This window comes from Coenobita brevimanus, chromosome 65 (genome assembly GCF_032717465.1).
Source record: "Coenobita brevimanus isolate Jiangsu-jjx chromosome 65, ASM3271746v2, whole genome shotgun sequence".
Classification (NCBI taxonomy): Eukaryota; Metazoa; Arthropoda; class Malacostraca; order Decapoda; family Coenobitidae; genus Coenobita; species Coenobita brevimanus.
Window position 1 is genome coordinate 34682350 of NC_137018.1, and position 20000 is coordinate 34702349.

Sequence of the window (20000 nt, forward strand, 5' to 3'; positions counted from 1 at the left end):
CACACACACACACACACACACACACACACACACACACACACACACACACACACACACACACACACACACACACACTCTCTCTCTCTCTCTCTCTCTCTCTCTCTCTCTCTCTCTCTCTCTCTCTCTCTCTCTCTCTCTCTCTCTCTCTCTCACACACACACACACACACACACACACACACACACACACACACACACACACACACACACACACACTCTCTCTCTCTCTCTCTCTCTCTCTCTTTCCACAGTGACCTACATAGCTTAATAATTCATGACTCAGTCTTCCGGTCTCATGCATGTCAAAATGATGGGTATTTGTGGATGAGGAAATGAAATTATACACTTCCTGACACACACACACACACACACACACACACACACACACACACACACACACACACACACACACACACACACACACACACACACACACACACACACACACACTCTCTCTCTCTCTCTCTCTCTCTCTCTCTCCATCCATCCAACCCCATCTTTTCCCTTCTCTTTAACTCCTCCCCTCCACCAGTCCTTTCAGTTCTTTATCTTCCTTTTTTGACCATTCCCATTTCTTTACCTTTACCTTTTCTTGACCCTTCCCTTTCTTGACCTTTTCCTTTTCTTGACCTTTTCCTTTTCTTGACCCTTCCCCTTTCTTGACCTTTTCCTTTTCTTGATCTTTCCCCTTTCTTGACCCTTCTCCTTTCTTGACCTTTTCCTTTCTTGACCTTTTCCTTTTCTTGACCATTTCCTTTTCTTGACCCTTCCCCTCTCTTGACCTTTTCCTTTTCTTGACCATTCCCATTTCTTGACCTTTTCCTTTTCTTGACCCTTCCTCTTTCTTGACCTTTTCCTTTTCTTGACCTTTTCCTTTTCTTGACCCTTCCCCTTTCTTGACCCTTCACTTTTCTAGACCTTTTCCTTTTTTTGACCCTTCCCCTCTTTTGACCTTTTCTCTTTCTTGACCTTTCTCTTTTCCTGACCTTTCCCCTTTCTCGACTTTTCCCTTTTCTTGACCTTTCCCTTTTCTTGACCTTTCTCCTTTCTCGACCATTCCCTTTTCTTGACCTTTCCCTTTAACTTCTTTCGTAACCTTTCTAACCCCATTTCCACTTCCTGTTTTTTCATCTCCCTTTTCCCGTTCCTGCTTAGATTGACTCTTTGTTCTTTAGCCATCCTGTTTCTCTTCCTGTCCCATTTTTTCTCGTGTTTCCCTACGGTTGTTCCCCCCCTTCTCTCTCTCTCTCTCTCTCTCTCTCTCTCTCTCTCTCTCTCTCTCTCTCTCTCTCTCTCTCTCTCTCTCTCTCTCTCTCTCTCGCCCATCGCCCATGTAGTAATTATTGATGAAGTTCGAGATGAGAGGCACTTGAATAGACTGACTGACTGACTGATTGACTGGCTGAATGACTGCCCTGATGGTTGAGTTACTAATTGATTGACCTGATTGGCAGACTGACTGACTGACTATTTGTCTGACTGACTGTCTGGCATACATAAACCCGACACTAATTGACTGACTGTCTGAAACCCGACCTAATGACGACATATTGACTGACAAACCTGTTGTCTTACTGACTGAGTGACCTACTGCTTTATTGACTGATCCGTTACTTTATTGACTGACTGGCTAAATGACTGACTTCTGAAATGATGATTGACTGACTAATTGAACGACTGACTGATCTGCGGACGTACTGACTTACTGACTGTTAATACTTCCTGACTTATTAAACTGACTGAATGACTGACTAACCTAATAACCAGAAGACTGACTGATAAATCGGCCAACCAGTCAACTTAATTAATTAGCTCTTCCTTTGTGCATAAAAACGAATATTCTCTAGGAAAACTTAGTGGTCGTCAGTCAGGCAAGACAATACCATCCAAGTATACTGTGTAATTAAATAGCCTACTCATAATTCTTGTTTGTGTTCATGTTATTTCCTCTTCTTGTTCTTGTTGTCGTTCTTAATAGTGTACTGATGGCGTTCTTGTTTGTACTATTATTGTAGATTTTGGGGTTTTTATTATTATTATTAAAACTTTTCACATCCCTTTGGGAAGTTTTCTTGTTTTTGTCACTATTCTTATGAATCTTCCCGTTCAAAAAGTAAGTGGCTATACTTGGAGGCTCTTTGCCCGAGAGCCTTCAAACTCTGTCAGGTTAATCGTCAAGCTGGCTGTTACTTATGACCAAATATGATGGCAATCCCTCAACTGGTTCACCGGAAATTATTCAGGAAAAAAAAAAAAAGCGGTTTTCGGGAGGCTGTCTTAGAAACCGCTTAACATAGCAAGCTGTAACTTTAATACAATTTAGCCTTAAGGCCGCCGCATTTCGGAAAGAAATATGGTTCCAATCGGTTGATTATTGTCTGAGATCGCTTATGGTAAAGAATTGGGACTTTTACAGATACTCCGGAAGTCACCTAATTTTCCGTGAAGGATTAAGTTAGAGCCACCAAACCTGGTGGACTAATAGACTGTGATGACTTAAGGTGACGTGCACAAGATCAGTGACATTGACTTCAAGGTCCCTTTATAGCTTGGCTTCTAGTAGGCAATGGCTGTGGGAAGTTTTTCTATCAAAATTGTCCTTGGACAGTTTTACTGCGTTGTAGTTATTTGTGCTATTGTTGATGTTGCGGTGGTGACGATGGTAATGTTAATATTATGCAAGAAATAATGTTAAGGATGTTATTGTCATTAATAATGGTGGTGTTATTTTTGCCGTTATTATTGGCCACGGTTTGGATAAGCACGAGTTGATATCCTCCCCTTTCCCATTTCTATCCTCTCCCTCTCCCGTTTTTATTCCTCCTCTCCCTTCTTTCTTCCATCAACCTCTCGCCCCCTTTAGTCCATGTCTTCCTTCTCCTCTCCCCATTTATCCTTCCTGTTCTTCCTCTTTCCTGTATCGCCCCTCTTCCATTTCTTTTTCACCCTTTATCCCTTATCTTCCCTCTCCCTCTTCCCTGTTAATTCCACATCTTCCCTCCCCTCTCCCCCGTACCTTCATGTTCCTTCTCTCTCTCTCTCTCTCTCTCTCTCTCTCTCTCTCTCTCTCTCTCTCTCTCTCTCTCTCTCTCTCTCCCCTAATACCCCTTCTTCCCTCTCTCTTCTTTCACTTTCAACCCCGTTGATCCTTCTCCTCCCTCTTCGTCGCCTCCCTCTTTCTTCCCTCCCTCCTCCCCTTTTCTTCCTCCTCTCTCCTTTCTCTCCTTCATTCCTCCTCCCTCTCTCCTGTCTCTGGACGCCTGGTGATCTAGTGGCACAATACCCCAGTCGGAGTCACTGCCTGGTCTGCGCTACTGCTGGAATCCCTCAGAGGCTTTCCGATCATGTAAATGCTACCAGGGGCTTAGGCTGATCTCCTTCCCTTAAACATTATAGACTGCGGTAGCCTAGCCTCCAGCCCCGCACCCCAAGGGGATTTTTGTTTTCCCCCCCTTCCTCCTGGCGTCTTTCCCCTGCGACCCTACGCACTAGAGAAGAGAAGGGAAATGGAAGGGTTGGGAACGAAGGGTATGAAAGGAAGGGTAGGGGAAGAGGGGAAGAGAAAGAGAGAAAAGAGAAGAGGAGAAGAGAAAGAAGGGACAGGGAAGAGGGGAAGAGAGGGAAGAGGTTAGGGAAGAGGGGAAGAGAAAAGGAGATAAGGGAAGAGAGGAACGGGGGAGTAGGGTAAAAGGTGAAAGACAAGGAAGAGATGCAAGGCCAGTCAGATACCCAGCGTCCATTCCCTAGAGTTGTTGAAATATACTTATTATGGGAGCCTTTTGGAGCCCTTTCTTGGTCAGCCCCCCCCCCCCCCAAAAAAAAAAAAAAAAAAAAAGTCTGGTAGATATTGACAAAAGTTCGAGCCTGCTTTACCAGAAATATAAAATAAATAAATAAATAAATAAGACAGTAATAGCCAGTTCCATATTACTCTTTTTAAGGTGTAGGGGTCCGAGGCTAGGCTAGTAGTCCAGTACATTTAAGGGTAGATGACCAACCTACTGCCCTCTACGGCATTACGTGATCGAAAAACCCTAAATCACTTCTTTGGGATCGAACCTCTGCCAGGCCGTCACTCCGACTGGGGCGTTGTAACCACTGTGCCACCACACCCCCTGGGCCTGACTCCCGGAATATGAACACGGTGGGAGACTGCGACAACCCGGCACTCCCCACGCGCCACCAGATTGCCGCCCACTTGAGGAAGGGCCCGGCCAGGAATGCAGCGGGGGACTTGCTGATGTGGTGTGTGTGTGTGTGTGTGTGTGTGTGTGTGTGTGTGTGTGTGTGTGTGTGTGTGTGTGTGTGTTTATATCAGCCTCCAACTGTTTCTTGTCTACTTCTTCATGTTTGTTTGTTTTTTTTAATTTTTATTCCTTATGTTTTCTTTTCCATGGTTCCATTTCTTTCGCTCACATCCCTCTCTGTTTACTTTTTTCGTTGTCCTTGCCCGTACATCTAATTCTTTCCCTTCTTTCCCATTCTCTCTCTCCCCTCTTTCCTGTTTTTCTTCTTCCTTCCCTCGTTTTCTTTTATTTCGCATGCCATTCTCACGCCCCCCTCTTCCCTCTCTTTCCTTTCTTCTTCTTCCTTCTCTTCTTTCCTTCCTCTGTATCTTTCCTCCCTCCCCTCTCCTCTTCCTCTCTTCCTCCCAGGTCAAGATTAGTAGTAACTTTTGTGTTTTTTTACCTCCCTCTCACTTTTACAAAACTTCTTTATTCTCCTCCTTCCTTCCCTCCCTCCCTTTTCCTTCCGTTCCCTTCCTTCATTCCCTATTCTCCCCTTCCCTCCTTTTTCCTTCTTTCCCCTCTCCCCTTTCCTTCCGTTCCTGGCCTCCCTTGCCTTGCCTTTCCCTCCCTTTCCTTGTCTTCCCCTCCTTTTCGATTCCTTTCCATTCCATTCCTTTCCTTTCCCTGGCTTCTCCTTTCCCTTCCCTTCCCTTCTTTTACCGGCTTCTCCTCCCTTCCCTTCCCTTCCTTTACCGGCTTCTCCCTTCCCTTCCCTTCCCTTCCTTTACCGGCTTCTTCTCCCTTCCCTTCCTTTACCGGCCTCTCCTCCCTTCCCTTCCCTTCCCTCGTGCATCCTAGCCTTGTCATCTCCTGCCCTCACTTCACCGCCCCTTCATAACTTATTCATTGCTTTATCCTGTTCGACCTTCTTCTTCCATTTCTTTCCACTTTATAGCCTCGCGTCCCTTCCTTTCTTTTCCTTTCCTTTCCCATCCCTTCCCTTCCCTTCCCTTCCCTTTCACTTCGTTTCCTTTCTTTTCCCCTGCCTTCCCTCCCGTTGCTACACTATTTTCATTTGTTTCCCTTTTTTTTCTCTTTCCCTTTCCTTCCCATCCCTTCCCTTCCCTTCCCTTCCCTTCCCTTCCTTTTCTCCCCTGCCTTCCCGTTCTTCCTCTCCCCGTCCTTTCTTTCTTTTTGCTTTCCTTTGTTTCCTTTCCCTTCCTTTCCTTTCCCTCTGATTTATTTTCTTCTCTTTTTCTTTTCAGCTCTTCTCCACTTCATCTCCCTTTCCTCCACTTCCTCCCTGTCACTGGCCCTTTTCCCTCCATTCCTTCCCTTCCTCTCCCTTCCCCTCCCCCCCCCCTTTTCCCCTCCGTTGGCAGGAAACCGAGGAAAAGAAAACAAGAATTATGGAATTTTATATTACCGTTTTTCTCTCCTCCTCCTCCTCCTCCTTCTCCTCTCTCTCTCTCTCTCTCTCTCTCTCTCTCTCTCTCTCTCTCTCTCTCTCTCTCTCTCTCTCTCTCTTCATTTGCCTTATCCTATTCTTTCTCTTATTTCCTCCTTTCTACCCATCTTCCAATCTTTTCTTCACTTTTCCTCATCCTACGAGTATCATTTTAGTGTCCTTTCTTCCTTCCGTAACGTTACTTTCCTATACCCGGGTTTCCTCCCTCTGTATTTGCCTTCCCCCTTCATTTATGCTTCTTCCTCTTCCCCTCATCCCCTTTTCATCCCCTCCTCTTCCTGTTCGCACCCTTTTTGCCTCTGCCCTCTCTATCCCGTCTTCCTTTTCTGTTTCACATCTTTTTTTCCCCTTCCTCCCCTTTCCTTTTCTTCCTTTCCCCCTGCATTCCTCCTTCGCCTTTCCTTTTTACATCTTCCACCTTCCCTCTCATCCTCCCTCTCCATTCTCCTAATCATTCTTCCCCACCTGCATAGTCTTCCTCTTCCTCTTCCATCCGTTCCCGTCTCCTGTCATCTTTCCTCTTCCCTTTTCACTTTTCTCTTTCCTTCCCCTTCATCTATCTCGTTCTTTCTCCTCGTCTCCCCCTCTTCCTTCCCTTCGCTCTCTCCTCCTCTTCGATTTCCCATTCTTTCCTTTTCTCTCTCTTTCCTTCCTCTGCTTTCTTTTCCTCTGCTATTTTCTCTCTTCTCCCCTCGCTTCCTTTTTTTTTTTCCTTTTGCTTCTTACCTCTTGTTTCTTCAAATTGCTTAGTGTTTTTTCTCATCCCTTTCCCCACTTTCATTTTCACCCTTCTTTCATCCTTTCTTAGCCTCCTCCTTCCATCCTCCACTTTCATTCTTCCTCTTCCTTTCTCCATCGTTCTCCTCTCTCCTTCCTTCCCTTTCTTTCTCCTTCCCTCCCCCTTTTTTCTCCCTCCCTCCGCTCTTTCCCTCCTCCCTCCCCGTCTCATTCGCAATCCCCCACTCTAAGTTCTGAAGCAGTAGTGAGGGACCAAACTGTTTTAATGGGGAGGGGAGGGGACGGGAGGGGAGCAGTAGGAGAGAGAATGGTATGGGAGGGGAGGGGAGGGGGAAAGGAGGGGGAAGGTGAAGGGGAGGGGTAAAAGGAAGGGGAAGGGGAAGGATAGAGCGAATCTGATGGGAGCGGAGGGAGGAGGGGGAGAGAGGAGAGGGACAGTGAAAGAGAATGGGAGGAGAGGAGAACTGTGAGAGAATGAGAAGGAAGGGGAAGGAGAGGGCAAAGTATGGGAGGGGGGAGGACGGGAAGGAAGAGGAAGATGGAGAGGACATGAGGAGAGAGGAGAGGTGAGGGGAGGGGAAAATGGAGAAAGGAGAGGAACGATGAGAGAGAATAAAAGGGATGGGTAGAGGGCAGGGGATGGGAGAGTAGAAGGAAAGGTAGTGGAGAACAAAGGGAAAGGGAGAAAGAAAAGGGAGGGAGAGAAGAAGAGATGGGGAATAGGAAAGGAGGTTTGAAGAGAGAGAGAGAGAGAGAGAGAGAGAGAGAGAGAGAGAGAGAGAGAGAGAGAGAGAAAGGTGAACACCCTCCTACATTTTAAAAAGAGAGCTAAGAATATGACATCCCCTCCCTCCTCCTCTATCTCCTTCCCTTTCTCCGTTCCTTCTTTTCCTTCTTCCCTCCCTTTATATGTTAGTCTCTCTCTCTCTCTCTCTCTCTCTCTCTCTCTCTCTCTCTCTCTCTCTCTCTCTCTCTCTCTCTCTGCACTCCCCCCTTCCTCCCACCCTCTTCAGATGTATACCAGTTTAATGCTACTTTTAGAACAGCTGCCTTCCCTCCTTGTGAAAAAGAGAGAGAGAGAGAGAGAGAGAGGGTAGGATAATGAAGATGGCGTAATTTTCCCCTTGTCATCCACCATTACAGTAATTTTCACGGCGGGATTTTCGTCTGCAAGTATATTGGCCAATTTTACTGGGACTTAGCTTTGGCAGTCGGGGTAGAGTCACCTCATTTTGCCTCTCCTAACTACCTACTTAAACTGGCGACGAGCCTTAACTACCTACCTTAGCTACCTAAAATACCTAATTACTCTAACATAACCACCTTCTGAAACAGCCTAACCTAGCTACAGGATCACCTGTGTAAAAACAACCTAGACCTGTGTACATTACCTTTTAAAGCAGTCTTCATTAGATACTTAAAAACCTGATATTGAATGACAAACTATTAATCTAAGCATCTTCCCTAAGCAACCTAAACTATCATCTTTGCTTACCGGTGCCTAAACAACCCAAACTCTCAACTTATATCTTTCGTAAGCAACGTGCTTCAGCAGCCTAAACTGCCTACTTGAACAACCTACGAAAAAATGTGTAAGTAAATAGCCTACTTCAGCAACCTAAAGTATCTACTTGAGCAGCATATTTTAACAACTAAACCCACCGAAACTATCAATACTGTGTCTACTCCGAGTTGACCAAAAATTGACATCTCTCTAACGCAGCCTAACTACGTATTTATACAACCTCCCTACCTTAACTGTCCTGCCATCGTACCTTAACTATGTACCTTCATCATCATCATTATCATCATTACGGTATGCAGAGACACAAAGCCCGTCTCTTTCATCTTACTGAAGTAGGACTTGAATCAGAGTAGAAAAAGAGTCCCTGGTATAATCTTTGCCACTTCTGTGCCGTAGGAGTTACGATGAAGCTTGCAGTACAAGTGCTGGGAGGTAGAGCCACCACATTAACGTAAAAGCAATGAGAAGAGGTGTGCAGCTCTTCAGTCCCCATAGCTTTTTATCATCGTTTTTAAGACAGGTAGGAAATAAGGGGATAGCACTCTTGCTCCCCTTTCCTCTCTCCATTCTTTTTCTCTGCAGCATTATGGCTAAACCCTGTCAATAAAATCACGTTATTTTAATCGATAGTACTACCACGTGAAGGACTTTGTGTAGCGAATAGGATTTGAAAATTCCCCAGTAACCGAGTTATGACGATGATTGTGACATTTTAAAAAGACATACAAGAAAATGTTAAGCCTTTCGTGGTCGTAACATCTTTAGCTTTATATTCCAGCTGACGTCAGACGATTTAATTCACCCGAGAGCCATACAATGTGAAATTATTAACACTGGCACCATTAACCCTGTCATTGTCGGGACATGTTTACTACACTATTCCTGCAAACAGTAGATGGTTTTATTCATATGAGCATGAGTCACAGGAGTCTGAGTGCTTTAAGGATGTAATATGAAAGCAAGAAAGAACACAGAGAGAGTGCAACACCCGCGCCCACCAAATGGTCTAAGGGCAGAATATTTTACTTCACCCTGTGACCTTGACCTTCAGCAAACTACTTCGAAAACAAATTACTTCATTCTTGCCTAACCCTTAATCATCCCACCAGATTGGTTCAAATCAGATCAAAAGTGATGAAGTTGACTTTGCCCAGAGACGGTGAAATTTGATCTTTGTCTTTGTCCTTGACCTTTGACTCTCAAAATCGAATCTCTTATCCTTGTTTTAATCAGAACCGTTCCATAAAATTTAGTGTCGATCGGGTAAACACTGCTTAAGTTAACCTTGTGGCCTTAACCTTTAACCAATTGTTATATAAAGGATTAGGTCAGCCTCTTGAGCGATCCTCAACTCATCCACTTAGTGTGACCCAAATCAGACAAAAAAAAGTTCCGTTCACACAGACACACGAGTCGAACTTTGACTTTGCCCTGTGACTGTGACTTTTGACTGAATATTCTCAAAGTTGAGTAACTTTCTTGCATGTTCCTTAACACTTGCTCAGATGATTAAAAAAATTGAGTGACCTTGGACTTTGACTTAACCATTGTGTGTTCTGTTAATCGAATACTTTTATTCCTGCCTTATTCTCAGTCCATCAGAAAAAAAAAAATCTTTGTTTTAATCCGATACAAACTTTTTAAATTAACCCCTTCCTCTGGCCTTGACCTTTGACCTGTTATTCAAAAAGATAAAACGTTTACTCCTTGAGTGACCCTCAACTGTTCCACCAAGTTAGGTTAAAATTGGATCAAAGTTGTTATTTTGCTAACACCATGGACCAAAGTTGTTATTTTGCTAACACCTGCACAAACACCGGTCAAACCTTGACTTTCCTCTGTGACCATGATCTTCGAATGACTTCTCAAAACTGAATCGTTCCATTATTTCCTTACCCGTAACCCTACCCCCAAGCATGCTTTAAATTGGATAAAAAATTGTTGAACTTCACTTTGCTAGGTCACCGTTTAACCTAGCCCTGTGACGTTGACCTTTTATCTGTTCTAAAGAGCAGTGGTTTCATCATGGGCTATGCACACACACACACACACACACACACACACACACACACACACACACACACACACACACACACACACACACACACACACACACACACACACACACACACACACTCGCTCCGTATGCATGGGTGTCAAAACGTATAAATATGAAGCAAGAAGTTCGTGATAGCCTGCTGATGCCACAACATTATGTCCCTCGCTCGACTGGATACGTCCCGTCCACAACCTGGCACGGGGATCGAGTCATGCAAATTGAACCCCTTCAGTACCCAGGCGCCTCGCTGGCAGGGTGGTAAAGATCTAGAGTAGTCCTTACGATAAAACGGCACTGTTGACTCCAAGACGTGGTTGTAGGTTTCTTTTCACGTAAACGCTGCCAGGTACTTAAGGTAGCCTTGTTTGTAGCTTGTGGGATGCAGGGTAATCATATCGACCCGCTTCAGGTGCTCCATAAATGACCTTCAGTAATCAGGGTCGTGCGTACACTTTTTCGCTCTTGGTTTTAATAATCCGGCTTTAAGTTCAGCGGGGAGCCTCCTAAGTGCACAGGATAACGACTCCTCTGAAGGGGTTACGCCTCGTTCACCTTCGCCTGGGGGATCGAAGACATGTAAATTTAATGTCTTGCTAAATCCTTGTCCTCTCTCTCTCTCTCTCTCTCTCTCTCTCTCTCTCTCTCTCTCTCTCTCTCTCTCTCTCTCACTTCCGCTTCCCGTCTTCCTTTGGCTTTTTCTGTACTGGTAATTTATTTTCAATTCACATCCCTTTCTGTGATATTCCTCCTCCTTCCTTCGTTCCTTTTCCCCATCTTTCTTCCAGTTTTTTCCTTCTTTCATTCCCTTCAACTCCGTTTCTTCACCTTTTATTTATTTATTTATTTATTTTTATTTTTTGCATTTGTGCCTAGTTTTCTAGCACGGAGCAGGGCAAAACACTACACACCAGAAAATAAAGGTCTTTAACCTTTAAGTGGTGCCTTGATTGATCAGTTTTTCAGGCATACTAACCACATCAACGTATAATTTTTCCCCTGTTTGTGTTCCCTCTCATTTTCTTGTCCTCCTGTTCTCTAGCTTTTCCCCTTTCTTCTTTACATCAAACTCACTTTCTCTTTTGCTTCTTATCTATATCATTGTCTTACTTCATTCTCTTTCTCTTTTTTTCCTTTATCATATTACAGAATGTTGTCCATTTCGTCCTTTTCCCTTTATATTTCTCTTCCGTTGTACCCTTCAGTTATTATTTCTCCTGTTCTTCTTTCTCTTTCTTCCCTATCATTTTCCTCTCCTTTTCTCTCGCTTTGACCCATTCCCTCCCTTGCTTTAACTCATATTGTGTCTTCTTTTTCTTCCCTTTCCTCCTCCTGCTTTTCTTTGTTCCTTCTTTCTTACTTTTCCTGTTATAATATTTCCATTATATTTTCTTTCCTTCCTTCTCGCTCTCTCTTGTTTCTCTCTCACAGCCTCTCCAATCATTCCCAGCATATCTGTCATTTTTCTTGGATGTAATTTTCTTTCCATTCTTCTCACTCTCTCCTTCTTCTCTCTCACAACCCCTCCAATCATTCTCAACGTATTTGTCATCTGTCTTGGATGTTTACTCTCGAACTCAGTAAACACACACACACACACACACACACACACACACACACACACACACACACACACACACACACACACACACACACACACACACACACACACACACACACACAAATATCGGTTACAAAAATGAAGCCAAAAGTAATATCGACGATGACCCCTTTATTAATAGTTGTTCTCAGGATGAATATAATCGTCTGGAGGATGCAAAAACAGAATATTAGAGACGTCGTAGTACTGAAAGGGTTGATGGGTAATGTTAAACCCTTTGACTACAATGGACGTTACTAAGGTGGGTAAGGTTGCCAGGAGGTAGAAGGAGTTAAAGAGTAAGGACTTAATCGTACCGTAATATTAATGTTTACGAATTACATAAAAGATCAGTTATCATCGTTGTCGCTGTCATCGTCGTCATCGCTCTTCGTTGTCGGTGTCGTCGTGTAGTCCGTTAGTGACGCATTGCAGGACGAACCTCGCCAGTAGGAAGGGCTAAGATTCAAAGGATATACCATATATATGCGAGAAGATTGACAAGGGGGCTATCGTGTACAGGAGAGAGCCCAGTGTTTTGCTTTTTGTTACTTCCCGAGAGAGAGAGAGAGAGAACAGTATGGTGATCAAGGGCCATATTCATATAATATACTGTATTTTCATGAGCGTAACTTGTCTGTAGGATTGCATGATTATCCTTATCTTCTTGTGGTGTTGGAGAGGGACGCCTTCACGTGGTGGCATCATTATATCTGGGCGGCTTCCCTGCCTGGATATACAAACATCCCTCAGCACCTTACCATTCCCCGATGGGATTATGCTGCACCACATAAGAGGGGCAACTTCAGCCTGCAGTCGACAGGGTTCACATTTTGAAAAACCTTGGCTATCGCTTCAGCAACTACTCATTCGTATACTTATAAACAGGCATTAACGAAAGTAGAGTGAATGTGAATGCGGAAAATTCGAAAATAAAATATCCTGACTAAGTAATCGCTGTGGAGACATTAAAAAAAAATCCTGATAATAAGTAATCGCTGTGGTGTATTCATTATGGGAAAAATTTGGGTGTAAAGAATCTCCATGCTGCCCCCTACCAACCAGGTCACCGAGTCTCGTATAAATTAGTACCAGTACATTAACTTCGAAATAAAGCAATTAATTAGATCATACATTTTGTGCCTGAAGGCCAAACAAAACAGATTATACGGCCATTAATTATCAGACGTCATTATGAGTCTGGCTAAATAATTACTCCTTGTTGTTCGGGGGCAGGCTTTGATGTGGAGAGAGAGAGAGAGTACATTGAAATTTAACTCCGAATCGGCCTTAATATTACAAAAGGAACGATTTACACCCATATTACAGCATTTGACCCGTACTGTAAGGGACGCATTTTGATACCCAAATAAAATAGGCTGGAGGTAGCGAGATTAAATCAAGTTCTGATGGCGTCAGTGAAAGAAAGAACTGAGGATAAATTCTTTGGCGTAAGGACCATGGAAGGGCAGCTTGATGACGAAGGACAGGGTGACATGGAGGCGATTCGTCTTGGTAGTGGAGGAGTTAAGAAAGGACTCTTTCCACACCCACCACACCCTCCTCTTTTTTTTTTTTTTTTCACCACCAGACGATTTTTTCACCACCAGACGATTTTGTTCAAATCAGGAAGGATGTCTAGTAATGAAGGGGTTAATAGAGGCTACTGTACATTAACCCCTCCAGTTCGAAAAGTCTCCCTTGAGCTGAATAAAATTGTCTGGCTGTGGCGCGAATGAAAACGGAGGACGTTCTCTTGAGTGAAGCTAGACAAAGGAAATTTTAGAGGATAGACACTGTAAATTAATCGTAGTATTGTAAAAAAAAAAAAAATAATGAATTAAAAGGTAACTTGGCAGGTAAGTAGATGTAAATTGGTAGATAGACAGGTTGTTCGGTCGCTTAGTAGTTAGTTAGTTATTAGAATGGTAGATAGGTATATAAGTAGGTTGGTAGGTGCTGAAGTAGACAGGTAAGAAATTTCGTAAATAAGAAGGTAGGTAAACAGAATGGATGTCTAGTAATGAAGGGGTTAATAGAGGCTATTGTACATTAACCCCTCCAGTTCGAAAAGTCTCCCCTGAGCTGAATAAAATCGTCTGGCTGTGGTGCGAATGAAAACGGAGAACGTTCTCTTGAGTGAAGCTAGACAAAGGAAATTTTAGAGGATAGACACTGTAAATTAATCGTAGTATTGTAAAAAAAAAAAAATAATGAGTTAAAAGGTAACTTGGCAGGTAAGTAGATGTAAATTGGTAGATAGACAGGTTGTTCGGTCGCTTAGTAGTTAGTTAGTTATTAGAATGGTAGATAGGTATATAAGTAGGTTGGTAGGTGCTGAAGTAGACAGGTAAGAAATTTCGTAAATAAGAAGGTAGGTAAACAGAATGGTATATAGGTATGTAAGTTGGTAGGTAGGTAGTTAAGTAGACAGGTAAGAAATTAGGTAAGTAGGTAGGTAGGTAAATAGAATGGTGGACAGATATGTAAGTAGGTAGGTAGGTAGTTAAGTAGACGGGTAAGAAATTAGGTATGTGTATATAGATAAGTAGATAGGTAGGCATATTTGTGGATAGTTACCTTCTGGTCGCGTCTTTTGTTATGTTATTAAAGCTTACGCCAGACGACCCTATTCAGCTGAGTCATAGGAGCCTTCAAGTGGTGGCACAGCTGTATTTGAGCGGCTTCACTACCTGGTTATACAAACGTCCCTCTGCTTGGTATTCTCACCATTACCCCTCCCATGCTAGGGGCAACTCTTGCATTGTACCCTAGCCAACACCAGACGAATGAGTTCAGCTGAAAGTGAGTCACGGGAGCTTAAGTAAATAGATAAGAGATAGAGAATAGATAAAGTGATGTAGAAGACGTTGAAGACCAAAGAAAGGAGGGAGAAAAAAAGATCAAAATGTAAGAAGGAGAGGAGAAAGGAACGAGCAAATAAAGAAGGGAGAAGGAAATTGTGGGATTATTCGGGGAGTGAAGGAAGAGAAGGGAGGACAAGATTTAGGGAGGAGGGGGTGAGGGAGGGAGGAAGAAAAGGAAGTAAGAAGGGAGGGAGGAGGCTTTGATGTGGGAGTTATGGCGGTGGGAGGGAGGGATTAGCTGAGAGAGAGAGAGAAGAGAGAGAGAGAGAGAGAGAGAGAGAGAAAGGAGCGAGGAGGGGGGAGCAGGGAGAGAGTAGGAATGAAAGTCAGTGTATGAATATATACATGTGTATGTTTACATGTGTGCCTGTATGGCTCTCTTTCCCTCTCAGCTCATGTCTCTCTCTCTCTCCCTACCCCTCCATCCTCTCCTGTCTCTTACTTCACCTCTCCCCTTCCCCTCCTCTCCTTCTCCCTGTTCTCCCTACCCCATCTTCACCCCCATCCCATCCCTCTTCCCCCTCTTTGACCTCAAGGGGAAGGGTGACTTGCTCTCACCTTTGACCTTATCAGAGGTCTACGCTGCTCTCTCTCTCTCTCTCTCTCTCTCTCTCTCTCTCTCTCTCTCTCTCTCTCTCTCTCTCTCTCTCTCTCTCTCTCTCTCTCTCTCTCTCTCTCTCTCTCTCTCTCTTTCACACACACACACACACACATCCGTATCATTTACTCAGGTATTTACATTCCATCAAACAATTAAAGACTTAACTATTTTCCCCTGCACTTGCGATCACGAAGAAATCAACCTCCTTCCTGTACTATCAATACCCCTATTCTCAACCTGAAACTGATTTTCTTTGCGTTTTAAAATGGTAAAGAATAAGTGTTTTTTCAGCCATTATGTTTGTATCTAGTTCGTGTTTTACCGCTCGCTTTTTCCTACCGACTTCGATTGGAGGAATTGTTGTTTAGGGAAGCTTTCTCTTTTTCATTTTTACTTTATTTTTTACTCGTGGAATAATGTTTGTAGTCGTAGTCTTCACCGTAGAACACACACACACACACACACACACACACACACACACACACACACACACACACACACACACACACACACACACACACACACACACACACACACACACACACACACACACACACACACACACACACACACACACACACACACACACACACACACACACACACACACACACACACACACACACACACACACACACACACACACACACACACACACACACACACACACACACACACACACACACACACACACACACACACACACACACACACACACACACACACACACACACACACACACACACACACACACACACACACACACACACACACACACACACACACACACACACACAAAGCGCATTTCCAAACAATACCTTGTGAGTTATTGCGCGCACGGAGGAAGGGGGGAGAGATAGAGATTAAAGGTGAGAGAGAGAGAGAGAGAGAGAGAGAGAGAGAGAGCATTATTTTAGAGAATACAAATGAGAATATGAATTGACAAGGATGAGAGAGAGAGAGAGAGAGAGAGAGAGAGAGAGAGAGAGAGAGAGAGAGAGAGAGAGAGAGAGAGAGCATTATTTTAGAGAATACAAATGAGAATATGAATTGACAAGAATGAGAGAGAGAGAGAGAGAGAGAGAGAGAGAGAGAAGCAGGAGTGTGGCATAAGAGGGGAGAAGTGAGAGAGGGATACTTAATGAAAGAGAAGAGAGAGCAGGGACATCATTAAGGTAGAAAGAGAGAGAGAGAGAGAGAGAGGTTACACAGAATCACAGACCACAAAGAACGTCTGGTCTTTACTAGGTGGTCTGGCCTTAATAGAAAAACTTCTTATCCAATTACCTAAGTTCAAGAATAGGATGGCAAGTAGAAGGCCCTCTCGCACACTCCCAGACCTCCCAACAATTGTCCCTACACAAGAACACGCAGCAGCACCACCTCCCAGGACTAAATATACCAGAAGGAAAATTTATAGGAATGATAGAAGTTAGCACGGAAGGAGATATCACCGCTATACTTTTACACCATTACCTGACCTTTAATGACCACTTATCTGTCTTGAGTGCCGAGTTGTAAAGACAGATAAGCGCTGGAATTCAGTGCTATTCACGAGGAAGTGCTGTGGATGGATGTAGAGCCGCAACATTGATTCTTCTTCTATCGAGCTACGTGTTATAAGCATAGGACGAAAATCTGGGCCAGTTTGTGCTGAAACTACTACAGTCGTCCTGTATTACCCGTTGTATTAGTTTTGTTGTATATTTTCGTGAGCTGTTCGTGACGAAGCTAAGTACAAGTATAATGGTATTTTGAAGAGAGAGAGAGAGAGAGAGAGAGAGTTTGTAATGGAGATGTAAGAGGGGAGAGGGAGGGGCTGAAGAGGCGACAAGAGGTTGTTATACATTTAATAAAGGCTGTGTACGCCCCTAGAGAGAGAGAGAGAGAGAGAGGGAGAGAATTACCTAGTGTCACAAACACAAACCACTCAGGGTTTACGGTCTGTGTGCGATGACATGCTAATAAGTGTGTGTGTGTGTGTGTGTGTGTGTGTGTGTGTGTGTGTGTGTGTGTGTGTGTGTGTGTGTGTTTTCTTTCCATACCTTATTCTCCTGTAAGTTCATCATGATCATCATCATCATCATCATCATCATCATCATCATCATCATCATCATCATCCTCTCTCATGTTCTACTTAATTCATACCGGGTAGCTATTATTAGTGTGTCTAGAACGAATTTGTCTTCTGTTACCTCCTTGTCGTGTGGGTTCTCAGTTTAAATATATTTTTTCTCCTCTTTCCAACATTATTATTAAGCCCATGACACTTGGAAATGGTGGAGTAAGTTGTAATCTTTATATACCCCATCACTAAATTAGGTCTTCCCCATCATGTAGTGGTAGGAGGAATAACATTAAAAGTACGTCATCGGACTGAGTGGGTTACTTTTTCTCAGAGCTCAGTGACATTGGAGAGGTAACAGGTCGGTCATTCGTGCAGAACAGGTTTTGTACAGGATCTGTTCGGACATTTATGGTTTTCAGAAATAAAGTGATGTGCGCTTCCTAACGTTGTGAATCAGATGCATTTTTTTTTAATACTATAAAGGAGTAAGTCCTGATTATTTTTAAAGTTTACTTACAGCGTCTTTTTCTTTTCTTTTCAGGTAAGGGTGAGACTAATGGCTATGGCAAGTGTACAGCAGGATTTTGTGGGTGCCAGTAATTACAAACATGTTTATAATCATCGCCTTTGTTTTAACACGACTAAGATTCCAAAAAACTCCCAGGTCAGTAGATGGCTATTTTAAATTTTGGCTTGTAGCTCATTTGTAGTTGTGTGCCTTCGCCTGACAGAACTGGGTCATTTTCAGCATAATGGTAAGTCATAGTTGGATAAGATTCGCTGAGCCCTTGTTATGAGGTAGGAACGAGTCTTCTTGGTTGCTAACAAAGTTGGCCCTCCAGTCTGACAACAGCTGGCCATCAACTAAGCTGAAGGAGGTTAGAAATCCCTGTCCGGTTAGAGCAACTGCACTTGCGTGTAAATGATGAATGAAGGAGGGGAATGAGCGTTGATGTGTAACTAAGGCATGTATGAATGGTGTGGAGATCGGTGTGGAGTAAAAGATGCTAAAGTAATTGCACATCCACACCACAGCGACATGGAGGGTGACATGGTTGTAGACACTGGCCCGTATTCCAGCTGGCATAAGAGTTAAAGTTCGTATCACTTCTTTGGCGATGTATTTGCATTTTACGCATAACATTTTCCTGCACTTTATAACCGATCACATTTAGCAGGAGCCACAATTGCAGTTCAGGTATTTTTAATTGTTTGCACTTGTCACAATTTGATAACATTTTCTTCCGTATCGCGTCCGTTCCGGATTACCCCCAAGGGATTTAATTACCCGTGGTGGGATAAATAATACCTTTATATCATTTTATTATCGACATAGTTTATGTAAGTGACATATAAGAGGACATCGAGACGTAATATGCAGAATAAATCGCTAAGGAAGAGCTGTTGCGAAATATCCCAATGTGGTCAGCAGCTGGCATGGACTGTTGATGTATGTAAAATATTAACTCAAAATACGTTAGACTATTATTACAACTAGTGTGCTGTTGTGGATCCATTGATGACATTGTAGACGGCCTGTGTGACGCACAATGTTGTCAAAGGTATTGACACAACCATGAAATTGTTGGGTTATTTTGACGTAATAATTCTTAGATATACAAAACTTTTTCATATTAATGCGTATAATGTAAATAACGCTGACACGTACCACTGGTGTGAGCTGCTGTGTATCACCATATTCTTGATATACCTATGTTGTTGCCGACACGACTTGTGTAGCAAACATTGTTGCCACTATCAGGGATGTTTACAATAAGGCCTTTGACACTGTTCCGCTGCTGTAAACTTTATTGTCACCTTTGATGATAACACTGTCGCCCACACGTATTATTAACAATGTTTCTGTGTGAGTTTGACGAACTCTCACGTCCTGTGTGTAGAAGGGTGGTTGAGTTAGATCGCTGTTTCATCTCTGGAGGATGGCATTGGTCTGCGAAAAGGGACGGTCGAGGGAAGAAGACAGGCATGTAAGTTCCAGTATTGCATCACAAATAAATTGGCCTGATAGGCTGCCTCAAGGACGGACGGTTCCAGGACACATCATTTAAGGTGAAGGGTTCCTGTCAAGGAAATCTGGCCGCGGAGTCACTAACAGACTTCCGTTCATTTTCCTCTCGTAATACAGATAAAGGTTACAGCGCAGTATCAGAGGTCTGGCCCTTTCGTTTCCAATAGTCTTGATTTGAACCAGACTTGGTAAAAGGATTGATGGTCAGCCGAGGATAAATTGGTGAAAGTCAAGGTCACAGGGTAAGGTCAGGTTAAACACTCGTGATCCAGTGCGGGGCAAACTTGGTGGAAGGGTTTAAGGTCGGACAAGAATGCAATAATACTATTTTGAGAACAATCGGTTAAAGGTTAAGGTCACAGTGCAGGGTCAGTGATTGAGCTTTAGACCGATTTTAGGGCATGGGTATTGCACTGTGAACTCTCTGTTTGTCTTTTTTGTGTTGCATGCAGCACATCCATCTCATATCTGTACAGCATGACACGAATAACATATTTGAGAATATTTAACTTCATCACACCGAGGACGTCATTTTTTTTTTTTCATGATGCTTCCAGATTATTTTATTCATCGTAGGATAGATTATTCGAATCGGAGGGGTTCTATACAGCCATCATTAATCCCTTCGTCACTACAGGCTCTTCTAACATCGTCTGGTGGTAGCTTGAGTAAAAGGAAACGTTTGGGTAGGGGGAAGAGATGTTAGAAATCCCCTCGCTTAAAGGAAAATATATAAGTAAAATCGTGTGAAGGTAGCAGGAATGAAACGAAGAGAACCTAATCGTACTGAGGCGGTCATCGTGATACAGGAAGATATAAAC

At 43.4% G+C, this 20000-nt stretch overlaps 1 protein-coding gene across 1 annotated transcript in view; it reads left to right on the forward strand.

The window, feature by feature from the left end:
* LOC145405060 (coiled-coil domain-containing protein AGAP005037) overlaps positions 1 to 20000 on the forward strand; it is a 1039366-nt gene that overhangs the window by 305692 nt on the left and 713674 nt on the right. The gene's annotated exons all lie outside the window — the stretch shown is intronic.